At 42.4% G+C, this 20,973-nt stretch overlaps 1 protein-coding gene across 5 annotated transcripts in view; it reads left to right on the forward strand.

Moving 5' to 3' along the window:
* The window catches only part of RALGAPA2 (Ral GTPase activating protein catalytic subunit alpha 2), a 137,309-nt gene that overhangs the window by 98,777 nt on the left and 17,559 nt on the right, over nucleotides 1–20,973 (forward strand). The window lies entirely within an intron of this gene.

Here is a 20,973-nt window from a genome sequence, read left to right on the forward strand (position 1 = left end):
CAGAGCCTGTTGGTTTTTGTGCTCCCATGTTTTATGACTTGTTGCCATGATAATTCAGCTCATCTTACAGGTTTCTCTAATTGTGATTGATGTGTAATCATTCATTTTATTGAACCTCATTAAGGTCTGTGAACCTCTGTACCAACTTACAGTAATTAGAGCCCAGATAGCCATTCCATCTGTTCACAAGCACTGTTTAATTAATGAACTTTTAACGTGTTCTTTGCCTTGTAAAAGCCCTCGGTATTCTCAAGTTGTTGAATAGGATTTGCATGCCAGCATTTCCGTTTTTTTTAAATACCACAGCAACGTGCATTTTGGAATCCCAAAAGTCAACACACAAAGTACTGGGATCTCGGAAAGCAAAGTGGAGAGATTTTACTTTTAGTTTCAATTTTTTCATGTCAATTACAATACCTGTAAAACTGGTGTTTACAAAGAAGAGGCTCACATGGACTTCAGTGTTCTTTTTAATGCCCCAAACAACAATTTTTAATCTTCCCTTGTATCACTGAAGAAGATACATAGAGACCAGTAAACAAAATGTTTCATTTTTCTTTTTAGCACTTACTGGAAGAACATTAGAAATACAGCGCATGCAGACACCCCTTTTCCTCCCCTTGTATTTCATCTTTTTGTTACATTTAGAGCTTCAGGACTGAGGCAGCTTTGTTGTTTTGGGTTTTTTTGTAGTATTCAGTATAATGAGATTTTAGGATGGAGTGGAATCCACAAGTGCTGCTGGAGTTATCATAGAGACTATTGTAATAATGGTCCAGAATTGCAAGGAAACAGTAGGACGGAAGTTCCTCAAGACTTTGAGTGTTTCTGCTGCTTTACCTCTGTGCGTTTTGACTGTGCAGTAACATGCTGAGTCAATGATTTATGCAGAATGGATAAAGAGTTGCATTTTTTAAAAATGAAAGTAAACTTCTGCTCCCTGATCAGACGGCAGAGGCAATATTTCAAGAGTGTCAGGGTTTTTAAGAAAAACAACCTTGGAAGACTTCCGTATATTAAGACTGTATAGTCAAATAGTAGTGCTGAATGTGAATGTCAAATAACTCTCGTAACTCTCTCTCTGCTCTCATAGAGAGATTAGTAAAGGAGAAAAAGGACAGTCTTTCCTAGGGCATTTTTGCATTCATGATCTGTTGCTAGTTTTTATATATGGCACAGCTTTACCTAATTTGGATTGATCTGTGTTTACCTTAAATATTCAGGACAAGAATTAAGTCATACTACTCAACTCCTTCAAAATCCTTTTCAGTATCCAAAGGCAGACCATCTGTCTGGTCCACTCATTCTTTCCTCCCGCAGTGGGCGTTTTCGCCAGTGCTTTGAGTAAGGCTGTATTCTGGAGAAGCAAAATATGAAGTGAAATAAAAGTCTTGGGTATGGGGCTGAACCCACCGTGTTTAGAAAAGTGAAACATATTGCCTGCCTTCTAAATTTCAGACGTTATTTGCGAAATGGGTATAGAGCACCCCTGGTTTTTGTCGTACCTTCAGTGTGCTGTTCTCTGGCGTCGTGGGTGTTTAAGGTAAGGCACAGGCAAACTTTTCCATGTCGTGGCAGTTCTCGGCCGTGTTAATCTTTTGTCATGGATTTTCCTCATGCCACTGTCCTCTTTTGGACCAATTCTAACATGAATGTCGAGTGTTTTAATTTCCCTAAAAGAGACATTTCCAAACCGGTTATTTTTAACTCCTTTTCCAATATATCCATATGCTAACTCATCCTCTCACCGCTGGCCCCACGCTTTAACAGTCCATTTAGGCAGATCTAAATGTGGTCCGCTGCTCCTTTTTGTAACTGAAGTCGTTTAACTTTCAGGTTGCTGAAACAGCTGCAAGAAAAATGTGGTTTTCTCAAGCTTTTTGGGAAGTGTGCGTGTTTTGTTTGGGAATGTACCAGTTTGTGCGAAGTATCAGGTGTGTGAGGCTCAGTTTTGGTGAGGCTCTGCTTTCTCCATTGGTGATGTTCTGCAAGTCAGACTGTGATCTTATTTAAGTTCTTCCGAGATGTCATTCCACTGCCTGTGATTGAGTTATAACCAACTGAATTAGGCTTTTTTTAGGAACAAATTCATTCAGCGTGTGCATTTAATAAGGCTTATTTATAAAATCGTGCCATTCCTTCACAAGCTGATAGTTATGAGGATGCAGTTCTGTTTACATGAAGAAAACTCTGGGGTGTCATTTCTGTGCAGTCCCTTTCCTGCTCTCCACAAGCATTTGGACTCAACAGTTTAACACGTTGTTGGCAGAAGAAAAACGTACAGTCAATCTTGGTGAAACTTTAGCAGCAAACAGAGCATCCTGATGAAGGAATGAGAGGAGAAACATCTTTCCCTTCACTCGTTTTCCCTTTCCCTCTCGTTCCTCCGCAGGCAGGTGCAGGTCCATCTGGATGTGTGGCCGTTGAGTAACTATCTTGCAGCAATTCTCCAAAGTTGCTGTACCATCTTCTAGGTGCGTATCTGCTGAAGAAACGCACTTAAAGAGTTCTGATTGCCTTTTATCTGCTTCTTTAAAGGAACAGAATAAAAGTAAGTTTTGCCTAAGTGGAAGAGGAGTAATCAAAGTTGTTTCGTCTGTGGTGTTACGCTGCAAGAAGTAATGGAGATGGAGAGGGTATAGAGAGCTGTATCGCCGAGGCGTTCTTGCAGCGTTTGGTAGTACTGTTTGCGTGTCCTCTCGTTTTCTGGAAGTGGTTCTCTATAAGCTTTGCTGAGCAGAGAGCTGTCTAGGTAAAACAGAGTAGCTCCTATGTGTTTGCTTCTCCAGGCTGATGGACACAGCTCTTCTGCAATGTGAGAAGATCTACCTGCAGAAATCTCTGCGCTTACTACAGTAGAATGAGCACGATTAGTGTAACGTGTTGTATACATATTTTAGCAATATTTTCTTTTAAACCTGTAAACACAGGTCCTGTTCCACCCTTAGTTAGCTAAATAGAAGTGCTAATTAAGTGAATTACACATAAGGCTGTTCTATGATGGGTTACTGATTTTAAATAATAGACATTTACATGAAGATTTTAATATTGCCTGTATTTTGTTTACTACAAATTTCTTAAACTGTTTTTTTAAGTTAAGATTAAATTATTTATAACCATTTTTCTGTATGTTGCCTGTAAAATGTGTTTTACGTTATTTGGGTTTATTAAGAGAGATAAGAAGGATGTTGTTCTGTCAGTTGTTAGATATTATTGCATGTTAATCCATATTTTAAAAGTTCAAAGACTATGCTAGCACGCCTTTCTCTGTTCTTTTTGCTGTTGGTAAAGATGTCCTCGTATCAAGCATTCACATTTGTGTGAAAAACAGAATTCAGTTCAATCCATGCATAGATTGTCAGAAAGATTAAAGTGTGCATCATGCAATTTTTCTTCTTTCAGAAAGGGGCCTTTGATGTGCTAATGTTCACTTTCTCTCTTTTCATTCAGAAGTGCTGGTCATTGTTTTGAGCTGCAGAACAGTATCTGCTTCATATAGGCAGATTCTAATACCCTGGTAGCCCAGCCTTGCTCAAGGTAGTGTAATATAAATATGCAATAATATTAATGGCATTATACACTGGGATCAGATAACAGTGTGCCTGCACAGATAAATACCACGGCAAAGCCAAGGCATTTATTGAAAATAGATGTTGCAAAAAGCCAAATATTTAATTTCAAATAACCCACTTATGTGTGTCAGTGTTACTGCTGTTATACCAAGTCATATAATTTGGTTTTAAAATAGAAAGAAAGCTTGCTGCTGCAATAAGCACTGTAGTCTGTTAAAATTGCTCTTGAAGACAAGGCTGTAATGTATTTCCAAAGTTAATTAGCAAGTGAAATTATTTGGATGGCCTCATCTTGTGCTGCAGTGGATATTTTCCAGCAAATGGATGAAATTTTGCAGGCTGCTCACAGGACCAACTCGCAGCTCACGTAGCAGGGGACTGATGTAGGTCATGACACAGTCGTAGTAACAAATTTGCATGGAGAAGGGCTGTTTACAGCTAGTCTTACTTTTGCCAAAGACACCGATTCTCCTTTTGTTACTGACTGTGAAGAAATAGTTCACTGAATTCCTCCTGAAGATAAATATGGAAAGTGTTAGCGTGTAACTGCACAGGAGTTATTTCAGTATTGATTATGTTCTGTAGAAGACAGAATAGTTGACAATTGAGTGATAAAAACCTTTTTTTAAAATTGGGTGAAATTTGGCGGTCGAGTTTTGAGAGAGTAAGTTAAATAACTGTAAACTAGCTTCAGGTGATGGATACTGTAGGAAAGTGTCATTCTAGTATGCTGAACAACTTTCTGCTCAAAATTCAGAAAATTTGCCTATTGTGTTTCTCAAGCAGGAGAAAACTATAGCTTTCAAAAAGCTGTACTTATAAAGAGTAAGTTGCAAATTAAACAGTAAAGGAGGACATGTTCAAAACTGTTTCTCATACAGTTTCTTATTTTAATTAAAAATTAAATTTTAATTAAAAGGTGTTAGTTCAGAAGGCTTATAGCTGGACAGGTATTTCATTGATAAGACTTAATAAAAACTGGAAGAAAACTTGAATAGAGAAAAATCTTACATAAGCCTGCACTTGAAGTATTTTCTAGTGAAGTACAACAGCAGCAGCATGCAGCTTTACTGCTGTGTAGCTTCTTCCCTAGGTCACTGTCCCTATACATTCTCCTTCTCTGTTTGCTTCCACCAACTTCGATGCTTCATTAAAAATTCATTGTCTGCTCTCCCCCTTTCTCCTTGGGATCCCCATGATCTCCTTTTATATCTGAAATGACTCAGCAGTTAAGGACTTCAAAGAACTTGAGAAATTTAGCTTAAAGGGCACTGTCTTCAAGAAATAGCCTTAACACTGAGAAAATTATGCGTTCAGTGGAAGCCAAGAAGAAGAAAACTTCCCGGGTTTTTGCTCAGTCTGTTTCTGTGATGAGGGCTGTGCAACCTGGACACCTTTCATGTCCTGAAGCCGGTTGAACGGCCTGACTCCCAGGCATCCCGCAGAGGCTCATGCGCCAGGTATTTAGCTCCTCGGCACGCACGTTTTGTTAGGATCCTTCTTCCAATCTATAAAGCTGGAGATGGTGCTTCAAGGCACGTGCCGGGGAAGGGTCAGCCCACTAGGTCATTTGTGGTCATCTTCAACACCGTACACAAAGGAGTGTTTCTGTGCTGTCTGGAGAAGGAGATGTGTCAAAAAGATCTGGCAGGAAGCAGATGGAAAGGGCTGTACAGAGCAGAACAGCTCTGCTCTTTCACTGGGGGCTCTTACGCGGTTTTTTTGATAGCCTTGGCGAAAGGGACCAGAGCTGCACAGTTGTCATCCACCTCTCCTGCCTGGTGTTGGCTCACAGGGAGCGTGGGCAGAAGTTACTTCTGACTCTCATGTAGGTTTTCCACTCTGCATCATAGCTTTCTGTATGGCAGCACCAGCTCACTCATGTGCCTTCTCAAATCAGATTAATTTTCCGTTTTAACAAAGTGCTGCCATTCTGTGCATTGGCCATAATCTCGTCACGGTGGAAGTGCGTACTCCATAACCCAGACACCTTGGTGATGGGCAGGAGCGTAAAGCCAATGCCCCGTTGCTTGTGCAGCAGGATTGCTCACTGATGCCTTCCCCGGTGTATTTGTGTGACCCCAATCTTCTGAGCACCTGGGGGGTCTTCACCATGGGGACGGGGCATTCCACCTCTTTCCCTGTGACGTGCAGCTTCCACGGCCCAACTCCAGCCTGCCTCTAGTGCTGCAGTACGCTTTAATAGCTTTTGACGTGAAAATACAGACTAAATGCCCTGATCTGGAAAGGACTGCAGTGGCGCTTCGCCTGTTCTTTCTGGCCACCTTGCTGGTTTTTCAAAGCCCTTCACATTGTTTCTATAATCTAATTTCTTCTACACGCAGAAGTAGTTTTTCTTTTGTATTGTCTTGGAGCAGCTTTCAGCACTTCTGTTGCTGCTCCTCTGTGCATTACATTACCTGTATACAATAGACTGTTTTCTGACTGCGTCTTATTCTCACATTTTTTTAAAGTTAGTCTAAAACTGACTAGTCCTAGGCATTAAAAGAGTGACTGTCAACTAGGGCTGCGTAGCCAGCCACACAGCTCTTCGGCATCCTCCCTAGTACCCTCTCTCCATTTTCACCATAATTTCTCTTGTGCTTGAATTTTGAACTTGGTTGTTTAAATAGTATGTCATACAGCTCAAGTCATTAACTCACCTCTTGCCCCATAATTAAATGTGATGATAAGACTCTGTGGCCAACTTCAGTTACTTAAAACCTATGGGGAAGTTTTTTTAGAAACAGTAGAACACTTAGAAGAAGTTAGCAGCAGTGAAACTATTGCATTAACTTGCCTTTTTGTGAAGGAGTCGCTTATGTTTTCGGTTTTGCTTCTTCCCCTCCCCACTCACCCCCCACCCCCACTTTATAAGTTTAAAAAAAAAAAAAAAGGCAGATTTCATAAACATGCACCAGAATTTTAATTTACTCCTTTGGGGAAATGGAGAGACATCACAGCGTGCACTCTGGCTGAGCTATGCAATGAAAGGGGAATCCATTCCCCCTACTGAGAGGTCACTTCCAGGGAAAAAAATGTTATTTTAAATGCTGACTTAATCATCTGCTTTTGGGGATCAAATTTTCCTGAAACGGCTGTGTGCCCATGACAATGCTGCGTGAGCAGACAGCGGTGGGTACGTACTGCTGTACCTGTTGCAGGCTGTGTGCTTGAAAGAGTATTTTAATTTAATGGATTTTAAGCCACATTATTCAAAGATCAACAAAAGGCATACTGTGTTATATGAATAAAAGATTTCCTCTGGATACTTGTTAACCCTACAATGCCTAGCTAATGTAATTGAAGTGCAACCACCTGGCAGGGAGATTTCACAGTCAGCTGCCAAGGAGGGCCGGGCCCGGGGTACCAGGTGTTGTGCTGTGCCTGCCTGATTGTCGCAGAGGAGTGAACAGCATGAGCGTGCCGGGCGGCTGGGGCGAGGAGCGGGGACGGCTGCCGGGCAGGGACCCCGCTCCCGGGGCTCCCCGGTGGGCTCAGGTAGAGCGGGAGTTATGGGGGCTCGTACGGAAGGAAAAGGGGGCAGTGTGAAAGTACTGGCTTGAAATTAAGCCCCCGCAAAGCTCTCGTGGCCTCACGGTTCACAAAATCAGACCTCAGGAGATGTTTTTCTATGTGTTGTGTCTAGACTCAGAGCCCCGTGCCCAGGAGATTCCTTGCTCAGTCCCCAGGTCTGCTCTGCTTTGGAATACCTACAACAGTTGTGAATATGTCAGATGATAATTTTAAACCTTCCCCTCTCTTTATTTTATTATTTTTTTAATTTAAAGGTGGGACATCCCCACAGATTTCTTGGTGGTCTTTTTCTAATTTGTTCTTCGTTCCTATCCTGTGATGTAGAGCAGTTTCCCAGCCTGTATCACTGCAGCAACAAGTACATTTAGTGTTGGGCATCTTGCAAATGGTGTCACTCGTAATGGATGTGATAATAAGCCCCCTGGTTACCTATCCCTGATTGTAATGAATGTAAATTATCAAGTATAATAGACCTGAAACGGAGGCATTTAGTGTTAGTCCCAGAAATAATGAAAAGATCTGCAATAAACTAGAAGGGGCGAAATTATTTTGTGTAATTGTATTTTGTTCTGGTTGTAGCTGCCTGATCCTTACACTCTTATCAGACTGACAGTGATGGTTTATTAACCTTTAGTAGGTGAAAAAATATGATTATAAATTCATCTGAAAAGATTTTCCCGTAACCAAAGAGTGAGAATTTGAAGCAGAGATTGCTAGTCCATCGGTTATATCCAAGGCGCAAAGGTGACCTTTGTACATGTGCGACGGGAGGCGAAATCCCATACTGGTAAATTCTAGGAATCCCGTATGTCTGTGTGCTGCTCATCAGCAACTCAGCGCGGCCGGTCTCAGGCGCACACAAAGCCCTTTGGCCATGGGACGGTATGTGCTCTTAGAAATCAGTGCTGTTGCACTTGTTCCGGGGGGGGGGGGAGGATCACACGTGATTAAAGGTATTTCAATTTTTTTTTTTCTAGACTATGTGTTAAGATCCTTTATGGTATATCCTCTTTCAAAAATAAATAATAAATATTCATAAACACTTATAACTGCTTCACAGTTTGTAAAATCTTGTATTTTCAGAGAAATTAAGCTTTCCAAGGATTTACATTTGGAAAACATTTAATTTTGAAGAGCTGGAAACATCACTATTGAATATCAAGAAATCAAATATATTTATGCAAGTGATACACTGAATATTCTTATAAGCAATGGAGTAGTTTGTTCATTACCTCTCATCAGGCTTACAGTACTTCTATGCCTTAAATGAAGGAGTAAGATCCTCCCATCAACAAGATGTGTGTGTGATGCAGGTCGGTTTAGCAGACGGCTTGCTACTCTCACTGCGGGCAAAAAGATTGATTCAAAACTAACTGAATTACAATTTTTGTTTCGATTTATTTAAAATCAAGAAAGGCATTTCCTTTTGTTCACATCCATGTAGATAACAATGGTTTCCTGACTTGTCCTTGGCGTATATGCACCATTTAAATAACACTTGTAGCATCTTGCTCAGAAACTTGAAACGCAGAGTTTTACCAGCAAATTTGTAGATTAATATAATTTCAGCTGATTCATGAGTCTGCAATCGCCAGCCCATCCTTCCTGCCCCTGAAAGTTATATATGCAAATACACAATTAAGTGTGGACTCTTCCCTGTTTAACACAGATTTCCTAGGTAATTTTATCATCATCTCATCTCACCGTTCTGCAGGGCTGCACATTTAGCTATCCGGTAAATTAGTAAGCAGCTTAGAGCGTTGTGGCAAGAGTGTGTTATACATTAATCACGCCCAGGCGTGCGTTGCTTTCGCGGCAAGGAGCATTGTGGTTTCACAGAACCGCAGTCAGTAGCATAGGTGTTTCCCAGATAAGGCAATTTCGATGCTGCTTTAGAGAAAAGGCCAGCCAGTTTACGGGGAAAGGTTCTGTGCTTTTGGAAGGTGCTTTGGATCAAGATTGCTTGAAGACATCCTCTTGTTTTGCATGGTCTGGCAGGGGTCTGCGGGGTGCGGTTTGGGTGGGGTGGCGTGGCACAGGTGCTGTCCTCAGCACCCCCCGCCTGTGGGGACCCCCTCTGCCGCCCGGCTGCCGCAAGGGTTGGTGTGCTCTACCTCGAGTGATGCGTTGGCATGTAGCTAGGTGAACCAGATTCCTCTCTTCGGTTACGTCAACTATTTTGCAAGTGTTTTCCTGCCTTTGCACTGCTTGTCGTCTTTAAGCTGTCAGTAATTATCCCTTTTTCAACTTCCAAAGCGTCCAGATTTCTGAAGTGAATGTGCAGAGAAGTATTTTGATAATTTCTGCTTGCTTCTCCTTATCATTTAAATGTAATGTTGGGGCAAAAGTTGACTTCTGATTTACTGTAGCAAAATTATCTTGCAAGTTACTTAATTGTCTTGTAAGTTGATGAACAGTTCTCAATAATTTTGAATTATGAATCTCTCATTATGTCCCTCTTCCCCTGTCCCTGTTTAATTTTCAAAGCTGAGAATGACTTAGGTTATTGCTGGTACATTCAGTTTTTGAATGGTTTTGAGTATGCCATTATCCTGGGAGATTCTTAACTGTATATTCACTTTGATACTGCTGTGATGGAGCTTGAAAATACGGACTCTGAGGAAATGCAGTGACCCGTACCCTTTCTCAAGGTGCCCTATATAACGGAGTGGGCTGAGGAGTAGAGCTGATGTGGCATTTAGATTTTTTAAGAGGCGGTGTACCAGTTTGGTGACATTTCTGACTTTAGGTATATGCTTGCGTTTGGAGAATGTGATGGCAATAAGTGTAGTAATGTTAAAATATACTGAGAAGGGTATACATGCACACGTGTTTAATGTTAAACACATGTGCCTGTAAGTCTATACATATATATTTGTGTGTTTGTGTATTTTCATATGTGCAATGACTGAAGTATAACAACACATTTTCGAAAACTTTTGTAAGCCTCTTTGTTATGGTCTTATAGGCTATCTTTTTTTTTATTATAAAACTTTAAGATATGAGTGACTACTGATAGCATTTTTTCATCAATTGATATCATTAATAAAATAAACTCCCGGACCTTGCAGGCAAGTCTAAAAATATGAGTAAAAGAGAGGAAGATCTGGTCTAGCTAGCTGAGTATCCCCCCACTAGCAGCTCCTTTGCATTTATGGGGAGAGAATCGCAGCCCGGACTGTGCTCGGTGCAGGCTGCGCTCACTGCAGAGCATCCCCGCGAGGAGGTCCCCTGCCTGCCCGGGCTCCACCACCTTGGGATCTGGAGGGTCGCAGGATCCCTCTGAGCTCCACCTGGAATTTCATCACAGGGAGGCAGTGCGGATCCTGGCCGAGTGGCTAGCTGTGCTCCCAACAGGGGTTCTTGCTTAATAAGCAGGCAGCTGCATTCTGTATCAGCGTTATTTTTGAGTGCCCTGAGGGTAAAGGTACACGTATAGGACATTACAGCAATCTAATCATGAGGTACAGAGGCATAACTCACTGAAACAAGGTCCACAGGAAAGAGAAAAGATTCTCTCCCTCCCTCCTATGTAGACTCGAAAAGTAATTGCTGCGGCTGCGTAAACCTCCGGGAACAGCCCAGCATTTAACAAGAAGGTGCTAGGCTTTCACTTACTTAACCATGCTGCCGCCTTTATTTTCTGGTTACGGCTCCAAGTAAACATTCCACTATCTGCTGCGTGTGTTTTAGGACCAAATCATATTATCTGACTTGTCCAGAGGAAGTTGCAGCCGTATAGGAGAGCCATGTGATAAACAGCTCTTCTAATTCCTGCCTGCCTGCCTCACTTATCTCCATCAAGACTATTAATATTTCCAGCATGTAAGCAGTTTCCAACAGCTGTCAAATGCAAACAATAAGCTACCAGAAAAACTGTTTCTGCTTCTCCCCCGAACTTCATTCCCCAGTTAATACATGTATATGGCCCAAAGCTAAAGATGCTGAGGTCCAAGACTAACCAAAGGTTTGGATATTCTGCAGTCTGCTACTGCTACCAAAAATGGATGCTTTATCCTATGAGAGAGAGAGAATTTCTAGCTTTGCAAAAATGAAATGAGTTCTAGTTAAGATTTTAAAACTACAGAATTCCTATTAATTAAAAAAAAAAATCCTAATTAAAGTCAGTTTTATGTTTCTAAAACATATCAGTTAGCGGGAGTGTTTTAAAAATATCCATTTACATTTTTTTAAATTATTAAAACAGAGACAGGAAATCTGTTAAGGAAAAAAAAATTGAGACCCGAGTTATTCTCTAGTTCCTTAACCACAGAATCATCTTGTGTAACGTCTAAATACATTTTTCAGTCTCTCTGTACCTACGACCTCTGTAAAATGAAGATGATAATACTCCCCATCTGTATGGTTTTCTCTTTTCTTAAGTGTAAAATGTTTTGATATAGCTATCCTGCTTTGGAAACTAAATTAATAGCATGGATGCAAGGTGCACCATACAAAATAGGTGAAGTGCCAGAGCATTCCTCAGCATATTCAGTTTATTTGTGTGGATATAGCATATTTGTTTCTCACTTAGCATGTTCTGGTCCTTTAGTTTCCTTTAGGTCATCCAACCTACCCGTGAGGGTCTCGCACTTGGAATACGCTGAATAATACCCACGTGGCTTGGCCATCTGTAAGTGGTGAATTAATCACAAACACCGGTGGACAATGTCTTTATGTTGCATATTCAGATAAGCTATATTGTGTGACAGCACACACCAGGTCTGACTTTAATTAAATATGTGGTCCACACATGCTGCAAAAATTAGCGAGTTAACAATTTTCTCCTTAACCTGACCCGCATGATGCAATCTGTAGGCTCCAAGAGAGCACCCACGTTAAGCAGAAGGCAGATGCACAGTATGTATGAACCCCGCTAGTAATGGCTTGTGCCTTTTGGGTTTGTAGCTCCAAAAACACTGCTGTCTCCTAAACAGTCTCTTCTCCGAAGGGTTCAGTCGCTCGGGCACTTTTTTCCCTGAAGAATGAGAATTACAAATGCTGACCACCCAGTGCAAATGGGCCTGGTTTTTTCTGCACAAAGTTTTGGGGAGGCTTTTAATGCAGTACAGCATCTGTCTTCATAAGCCGTTGTTTCTGCAACCACTTGAATGACACCTCTGAAGTGATTGCATGTTGGGGAAGGACATCGATTCAGTCTTGCATCTGGCTTTGTATTAGTCGGTCTTTATTGCTGTTATTACAGGGTTGAGGTTTTCAAAAGTTCCCAAGATTTGCCTGATAAAAGCTGTCAGGAGTTTTACCATCCCTTCCAAAGGGTAGTGCAGGCGACTTTTAACACTTCTGAAAATCCCACTGCTGCTGTTCACAAACAAAAAATTATTAGAATACTGTTTTAGTGGAAAAATACTCAAGCTTTCAAAAGAAGCCTCCCCTTCCCTGTAATGCACATATGCTGTAACAAAGAGGATAATAAAAGTAAAAAGGGATAGTATTGCTGGTATGTGACTAACAATAGTAGACCAAGGATAGTATATTATCCCTGTGTGTTCAAGCAGCCAATTTGAAGGAACTGGAAGGCCTAAGTAGATGACAAATAATTGAACCTTTGTACCTTTGCCCTTTTTCTAAGATGTCCAAAAGTAACAGCTCATTAGTGGAATTACTGAAATAGGTGCATTTTGTTAGTGTTTGAATAAAATTAAGACTGCAACAAAGCACAGGGGAAGCATTGCTCGGTAACATGTGACCTTTCCTCCAGTTATTTATCCCTTGATGATCACCCCGTTTGTGGAACAAGCCAGATAATTGCAGAACATGAGCATCGGCAGCTGTACATACACTGATAAAATGGGACAGCTACAGTGTTATAATGATCTCTGAAAGTACGACCTAGGGATTTGTCTTCTGCAGTCATCAGGCAGCTTTCCTTCTCGACCTGTACGGCGAAGGCTCTGCATGAGGGCAGCTCCCTTTCATAAGCGCCTGCTCAGTGCATAGGCAAAGGCAAGACGTGGCCAGGCTCTGCTCTTAATGGGGTTCTTCTGAAGGTCCATCTCTTCCTGCAGCCTGTGCTGCCTCGGGGAGACCAGCAGATCTTCTCAACCCTCTGCTCTCCGGGCCTCTCCCACCCATCTTTAATTTTGCAGTCTCCAGGTTATTTCCCTGGGTGAATAAGTACTTTGCTGGAGAAGACAGCCAGAAGATAACTCACCCCACCACCCTCAGGGAGAGGACCTCTACACCTCTCTGCTCTGGGGCACTGGGATGGTGACTTTCAATTAGACCTGAGCAGCTTCTGTCCCTTTAGGGTATCTCTCAGGATTGGATAGGGAACTATATGGATGCTTCTAGAGAAAATATATATTGGGGGAATCATGCCCCACTAATTTGCTGGCCAAAAACGTGTGTAACTGAAGTCACGACAGTTCTTGCAATACAGAACTCTTTCAGAAATAGCTTCTTGGTGGTTAAATCTTTGTGTGCCCTGCAGAATGATTTATCAGTTAGGGCTTCTGCTGCACTAACTGATAACAGGCAATTATGTCATCATTTTAATCAATTGAAATATTTTAATCAAAGCCTTATCAGTATGGTGAGGCATGGAGTACAGCTGCTAAATGGACCTTGGATACGCAGAGGGCTGACTGTACAATGCAAAATGTACAATGCCATTTTTCTAGGCACATGTGTGTTTGGTAGTTTTGCCACTGGTTTGTGCACCGCTGTAGTGTCTCGTTTCTGCTATATTAGGAAGGACCTCAATGAGGACAAAGCTAATAAAGGAGATGAGGTGCATTTCTAACTTTTTTTTTTTTAACAGAGCAGGTATCTGTACAAACAGGAATACCTGATAGGAGATCATCACAAGTACTCTACGTTAGAATAAAAAAAGCTTCAGATAGGGATAAACATGAGTGCTATTAAAGTACAGAATTGTATTATATCAGGAAAGTAACCCATTGCTCCTTCACTCCTACTACAAAATCATCGGTCTGTAATGGTACGATGTATCTGCTCCCAGGGGCTTCCCGCAAGGAGGAGGAGTAGTAAATTAAGAGGAAAGCTTGTTTTCTGCCTTATTCATAATAAATGCAAAATTCTTCCCTGAAGCACTTGGCATGACTAATGTGCCACATATTCTTGATATCCCAGAGCGGCAGGCGAGTGCTTCTGCCAGACTGGTGGTTCGCAGCACACCTTGGGCAACGTGCTACCTAACAAGCAGTGGGAGCCAAGAGCGAGCGCCAAAGCGGGGCTCCACGCAGAAGAGCATGAGCTGGAGCTTTTTGCCTCGGGGCACCTTCAGTATGATTTTGCTGTTACGTTACTTGATTTCCATGGAGATGGTTTGAAACCATGTGAAACGCGTTTTTGTTGTGGTTTTGTTTCACTTTCCTCTTTAAAGCAATTAATGGCGACTGTCTGTGAGGAAACAAATGTATTGCACAGTGCATGTTGGAAAATGCTGTAGCAGTCTGCCATGTTACTTGAAGCAATTACACGTTATTTTTTATTCTGTGTTATGGCGGTATCTGAAGCCCCATCGCTCAGGACTGAGATTCTTTTGTAATCCTGTGCAAAGACCCAGGTCCCGCTCGGGGGGAGGGAGGTGGCAGAGCTCCAGACACGGTGCCGAGGCACTGGGCAAATGCTCCACAAAGAAATCCGTTTGAAAACCCCTCTGTACCTGTCGGTTTCAGTGAGAGTCACATCTCTGGTACACCAGGGTGTTCTGGGTCCCAGCCATCCCCCATGACTGGAACTCCCCCCTCGAGTGCCCCCAGCACAGTAGTAAAAGAGGGCTGCCTGTCTGTGCAGTTCTGCACTGAGGGGTGGCAGAGCAGAGGAAAATTATGCTGCAGAGAGGATGAGCTCTTGGTTTTGGCAGCAGAGGATCATCTGCCCATTCTGGATAAGGAGGAGGAACAGCAGCCCTGGCACTAGCTGGCCCCACTCCGCCAAGGGAGCATCGAGCCCTGCCTCCCCCGCTGCACCGCAGACAGATGGCCTTCTCGGGGGCTGACCACGGGGCAAGGGAGCCAGTCGCACTCCCCTCTCGCACAAAACCGTTGGTTTGAGTTGGACGGTTAGAGAGAGTCAGCCTCGTCTGATACGCGTCTTACATGTTACACTGACCAATTTAAGACATGCGGTCGCTCTGAAAAGTTTTAATCTCAGATGCTTTGGTTTAAAAAGAGCACATAAATCTGCAGTTGTTGACAGGTATAGTTTAATTGCACCTGTTCAGTGAAGGATATATATTACTAAAATTCCCCCAAAAGTTTTCAGTTAAATTTATGCAGTAGTGACTGTCACTAGACCATAAATGATGGCAAGCCCAATCAAGCATATTGAGTTTCACACTGAAATTGCCTATCACAACATTTTAAAAGCGCAGTAACTGTCCTGTTCAGAGTTTAAGGAGGACAATTAGGTGCATAAAGGTCATCTACCGATACATTTACGTTGACCTCAATTTTATGGTCCCTGCTTTATTCTACTTTGGTAAGTCCCAAACATTTATGTTCTTGTTTGTTTTCAAAACCGCTATCATGGTGTCAGGAGCAAATCCTTTTTGTGGAACCATCTTTGGTTCTTATGTTACAAAGTGGGAGGATACTGAAATACGTGTAGTGGTCAGAAATGACTTATCAGCAGTTCTTTGGTACTGAAGCCTTGAAAGGGCAATCAGTAAAACAAAAGTTCACCATAGTCCTGTATTTCCTCTGCCTTAGAGTCTGTCAAGCCTGCCTAAGCAATCGGCTATTTGCAAAACAGGTTTTCCTTCTCTTGTCCACACACTACCTGTGTGATCACCTGTGTAAGCCCTGGTGAGGCTGGAAAGCTCGCGCGTAGATTTGGGAAACGTGCTTTCTTGCACTGAACAATAAGTTCAAAGATTCTCTCTTTCTTCAAGTCTCCCTAGTTGGATGGAAGAAGGAACTGGCATGTGAAAATGCAGACAGCCTTGATGTCTGATGGGCTGGAAAGAGCTGTCTACCTCTATACTTTCAGCTTCTTCACTGGCCAGATGCCCCGAAAGCCCTTCTCGGGGTGGGTTTCACATCACAGATGGGAATTGCCATAGGTTCATGCCAATAGTCCGCATTAACTTCCTTGGCAGTCCCTCTGGAGCCGGAGGAACAGTCGTTTTAGTGTGTGCTCTCCACAGACCTGAGCGGTTGGGTTCCAGTCCCGGGACTAGAGCCCCTTGGCCCTGGCACGCTACAAACAATGAGCCGTGGAGAATAGCTGGTCAACAAAATACACAGTTGTTTCTGTATATTGGTGAGAGTATATAAATCTTGCCAAAATGTTTTTATTTTCTAAAAATAGTGTGGGGAAGGAATTGCTGGCTATTACCATCAGCAGTGATGGGTAGCTGATATTTTTGCTTGAGGTGAGCACAGAGTTAAGGTTAATAAGCAAAAGTTCTAAATTTTCAGGATCTGTTTGAATAATCGTCTTCTATATTCTCCCTGTTTCTAAATACATAGTTATTTATGGTTTAATGTTGCGTGCATGTGTAGAGAGGGAAACGTTGGGCAGATCTTGACCCCAGGATGGCTCAGTTCACCTGCAGAACCCAGATGACGATGACTTTGAAGGCTTTTCAAAGTCTTTACATTTTAAACCATGTGTCTGAAACTCGCTCTATGTTGTAGAGGTTAAATGTGGAAGTGATGCTTGTAGGTCAGAGCCGTGCATGGGCTGATGCCTGCCTCTCTGGTGAATTTTCAAAAAATTATACCTTTTGTCTTCTTTTGGATTCTCCATCTGGAAGTGTGTTTCACCACAGAACTTTACAGATCATCCTACTGCTTGCAATAAGACGACATGGTTTATAGCAAATAGTAAATCTCAGCATTTTAATGTTTTTTTCAAACAGCTTACATTGTATGGTTGAACTATTAAAATAATTGATAAACTGATAAGGCAGTTATAAAAGCTCATAATATTCAAATACTGATATTTGTTTGCTGTATTCAAATTGGGGCTAAATTCCTGCTCTCCCACAGTTCTATATATTCACGGTCAATAACTCACACCTTGTCATGGTTCTCTACATCATTTAATATATGAAATAAAAAAAAAGTTTGTGCTTATTGAAAGCATTTTTCTCTGGAGTTTTGCCTTGGTAGAAGCGAAATGTACAATAATGCAGTCATTGAAGAGGTGGGTCAAATTGCCATACATATTAAAAGAGGCTGCTTTTGATCAGCTCCTTTGAATGTCTAGTATAACTCCATTTATCTGAAGATCTCAGGGGACGCCCAAAACCTTCAGATAAATGGGGGCTTAGTTAATCAGGGAAGCCAGCTGTCCAGCTTCTTCACCGGGGTAGGGTTCAAGATCATAACCCATCCTCTCTGCAGCCAGGCCGTCTTCAGAAAGTGATTTGCATGCTTCGCTTCAGCAATCTAGCCTTGAGGCTTCTGTAGAAAAGCCAGCCAGGCACTTCAAGCTTTCTCCTGGCCCTGCTCGACCCAGAGCATAGCAATGAGCTGGGAACGGGAGTTTGCCGATACATGTGTTGCACTTTTTAAAAAGTAGTCGTTTATGTGGCACTCTGCGCATATCGGCTTGGTCTAAATAATGCAACGAGGTTTAGCATTCGTGGGCATCTTTGTGTCGGATACACTGTGCTGAAAGCTCACAGGAGAGAGATGACACAAATTTCGTATGTAAAAGATTCAGCTTAATGTTCTAACGTGTGTAATTAAGTAAAATCGCATCACTGGTTCTTAAGGATGAAGGCACAGCACATTTACAAGGGCTGCAGTTTTGACAGATCAAGTATGGCACTAGTGATTATCTGGATGAAAGCGTTCTTACGTGGTGATAAATATGAAGCTTCTTGAGGCCGCAATTGAAAATTGCTGTTTCAGACTGCTCCTGTACAAACGGTCTTGAAATGCTGAGTCTTCTGCTCCGCCCCCCCATCTATCTCATATTATTATTCTTTGGGTATGTTATGTTCTCTTGGATCCTCAAAATACGTTACGTGGGACTCCGGGGTGTCTGACAGATGACTAACGTAGTGATGCCTGCAGAAGCTTCTGACATAAACACAATTAAGTAGCAAAACGGTGGCTTTGTTTGCATACAAGAAGCGCAACTCGAGTAAGTTACAGAACAAAGATTTTGTGCGAGAGATCAGATGGTATTCGTGACGTCATGCTGCTTTCTTGACCTATATTTACAGGCTGGAGGTATTTTTCAGAGGGTTCTTTACAGCTTCTTTATTATGTTCCTCATGCCTCCATTAAAATTCCTAAACTTTGGTAGAACTTTAGTTGAGGTGGTGTGGTTTTTTTTTTTATGAATCCGAACTGTTTTCCCTAATAAGTGTATGTATTAAAATAGAGATAGCAGAGAGTTTAGTTTAATGTTCCTGCAGTGACTTAACGCTTTTTAGATTAGGCTGTAGGTGAAAATTAGCACAAGCATCTCGCTCGCTGCCCGTATGGCAGGAGCCACTGTGCTGCCTGGTGCTCCCGGTAGCCGTGCTTGGGGAGCCTGGGAGAGACATCAGGAGGGCGCTGAGCTGAGAAGGGTGGTGGTGAAGTGGAGCTGGTTTATGCAGCAGTCTTCCTCGCCGAGTCTGTGGTATCTGCACCTACTGCTTTCAGCTTTTTAATCTGTAGGAGCGGCACTGAATCGGGATCTTCTTCGTACGCCTCTCAAGCTGCTGATCGATCTGCACAGCTCTCTGGACCTTGGCTTAAGCTCAGCTCAGTATGTTATTTTTCAGATGCCTCTCCTGTAGCTGCCCAGCTGTTTGGCTGAGTGGTTTTTTCCCAGTCTTTTGTGTGGTTAGGGGCATCTTCCACCTCATAAATAAGGATTTTACGAGATGTAAAGCTAACCTAGTCAAAATCTCCTCACTCTCTTTTTCCGTGCAATATTTAGCAAAATCGGTACAAACTGCTGGTGTGTTAGCAGTTGTTCTGCGCATTGTATGCTTATGTGTTAGATGTGCAAGGTCTTTCATTAAACAGCAGGATATTATTAGGCATAGCATGAAAAGCCTTTATAGTCTCCCTGCCTTGTTTAAAGCGGGCCGACAAGCAGACCGCAGCCTAAAAGGCTGCGCAATGAATCGAGCGCTGATGGCCGGTCCGCAGGCTCAGGTGGTCGTCAGCCGCAAGTTTAGCCGAGCCCTTTCAGTAATTTGTCACGCCTGGGTCTGTTCCCGCTGCGCCAGCACGTGCCAGCTCCGTGTCGGAGGGGCTGTTCGCCAGACGGCCGCGCAGCCCCCGCGTCCCGCTGTTAGCGGGGCCGGCGCTCGCCCGGCCATGCGCTCCGCACAGCCCTGGCAACAGCCGAGCGCGCCGCAGAATAAGCATCTTCATAATAAGAAGTGAATGGCATCCGTCAGTCCCTTTAGAATAGGGCCCAGGCGTGTGCCTCCTCTCCTAGGAAGTTTGGCAGCCTATTCATTAACAAGAGTCATCAGGAGTTCAGCCCATAATAGGGAGGCAGCCCCGAACGCAGGCGGGCTAATGCTTGCACTATCAGGAATGCGTTCTCCTGGGCTTAGGGAAAAGAGAGAGAAAAACTAAGCAAATAACGCTGTCAGCAGGTGCAAACTCTGAAATGCTATGTATTGATTTTCTTTCTTCAGGCTTCCACGGGAAGTTTATAAGAAGATTTATCACATATCAATCGTCCTCTGCTAGCATTAAAAGCAAAATTCTTTTTTTTTTCTTTTTTGCTTTTTTCTTTTTTATTTTTTTACCACCATGCCTATAGGAACTTGCATACAATTAAGATGCGCTTTGCTTATTCCCCTTGAGGTAGAACACTAGACCATCGTGTCCTATTTTTAAGTACCGCTTTACTCTGATTTAAAAGACAAAAAAATACTCTTTCAGAGTGGTTTTGTTAAGGTAATGAAAGTCACCAATGGCACTTCAATATTAATTAGTAATGCTTTTCAATTTTAAATACCCTCACCTGCATTATGTTGTCACTGGTGTTATTCTCGCTGCTCCTAATTTCTAAATTTAAACTGGCCTTTGCTCCCACGTAACAGTCTTGCAGAGTTAGAATGCATTTCCCCGTAACAGAAACACAATGACGATCTGAAAACTTTTGTTTTAAATGAGGAAACAGAGAATGAGATGTCATACTGGCTCCTGCAAGCGTTAATTCATAAAGTCATACGTGAGGTTCTTCAGCCCATTGTAGATTTGTTTCAGGCGTTATCCTGTTATTGGAAGTGTATGATTCACCTTCTGAGAAAACAGAAGCTGCACACAAAAGGAAAAGATTTGCTTTCTCCGCTGTGAAAAGCTGCCGCAAGCAGGGGTCCCATTAAGACAGCTGGAAAGTTGCTTCAGCTTGTTACGCTTGTAAGTTTTATTGGTGACTGGTTTTTGATTACACATTTGAATGCTGTGTGTTCCAGGTTGCCGAGTTTTAATTAAAAGGCAATAGTCTTGATTTTAGATTGCTTTGTTGTCTGCATTATGCAGACTATAATGCATGCAAGTTGTGGGGTGTTTTTTTCCAATGTGCATCGTTTATTTAGGATACATAAGGTTACACCTTCTAGCACCTGCCTTAAATACAAACGTCACGCTTTCAGGAATTGTGTTCATTATGGTTAATTTCTTTTAAGAAGTACAGTGAACAAATAAATGGGGTGGGGGGGGTGTCTCCTCTGTCCTGTAGCTTGTTTCTCTAGTCTACATTTTTCTAGTCTGACAGGGTCATTGTAATAGGAATATCGTGTACCAGGAACTTTCCGTAATGCCACACAGCTTGTCTGTTGAAGTTGGGTTTTGGTTTAAAAAGCCTGCAGTCTGGGGGTTTGTTTCTGCCCTTGGTAACTTTAGCAATCTGTCGGATCTACTGAGTCACTGCTTTTCCTTCATGAAGCTAAAAGGTATTA

The sequence above is a fragment of the Ciconia boyciana genome, chromosome 3, assembly GCF_034638445.1.
Source record: "Ciconia boyciana chromosome 3, ASM3463844v1, whole genome shotgun sequence".
NCBI classification, from domain to species: domain Eukaryota; kingdom Metazoa; phylum Chordata; class Aves; order Ciconiiformes; family Ciconiidae; genus Ciconia; species Ciconia boyciana.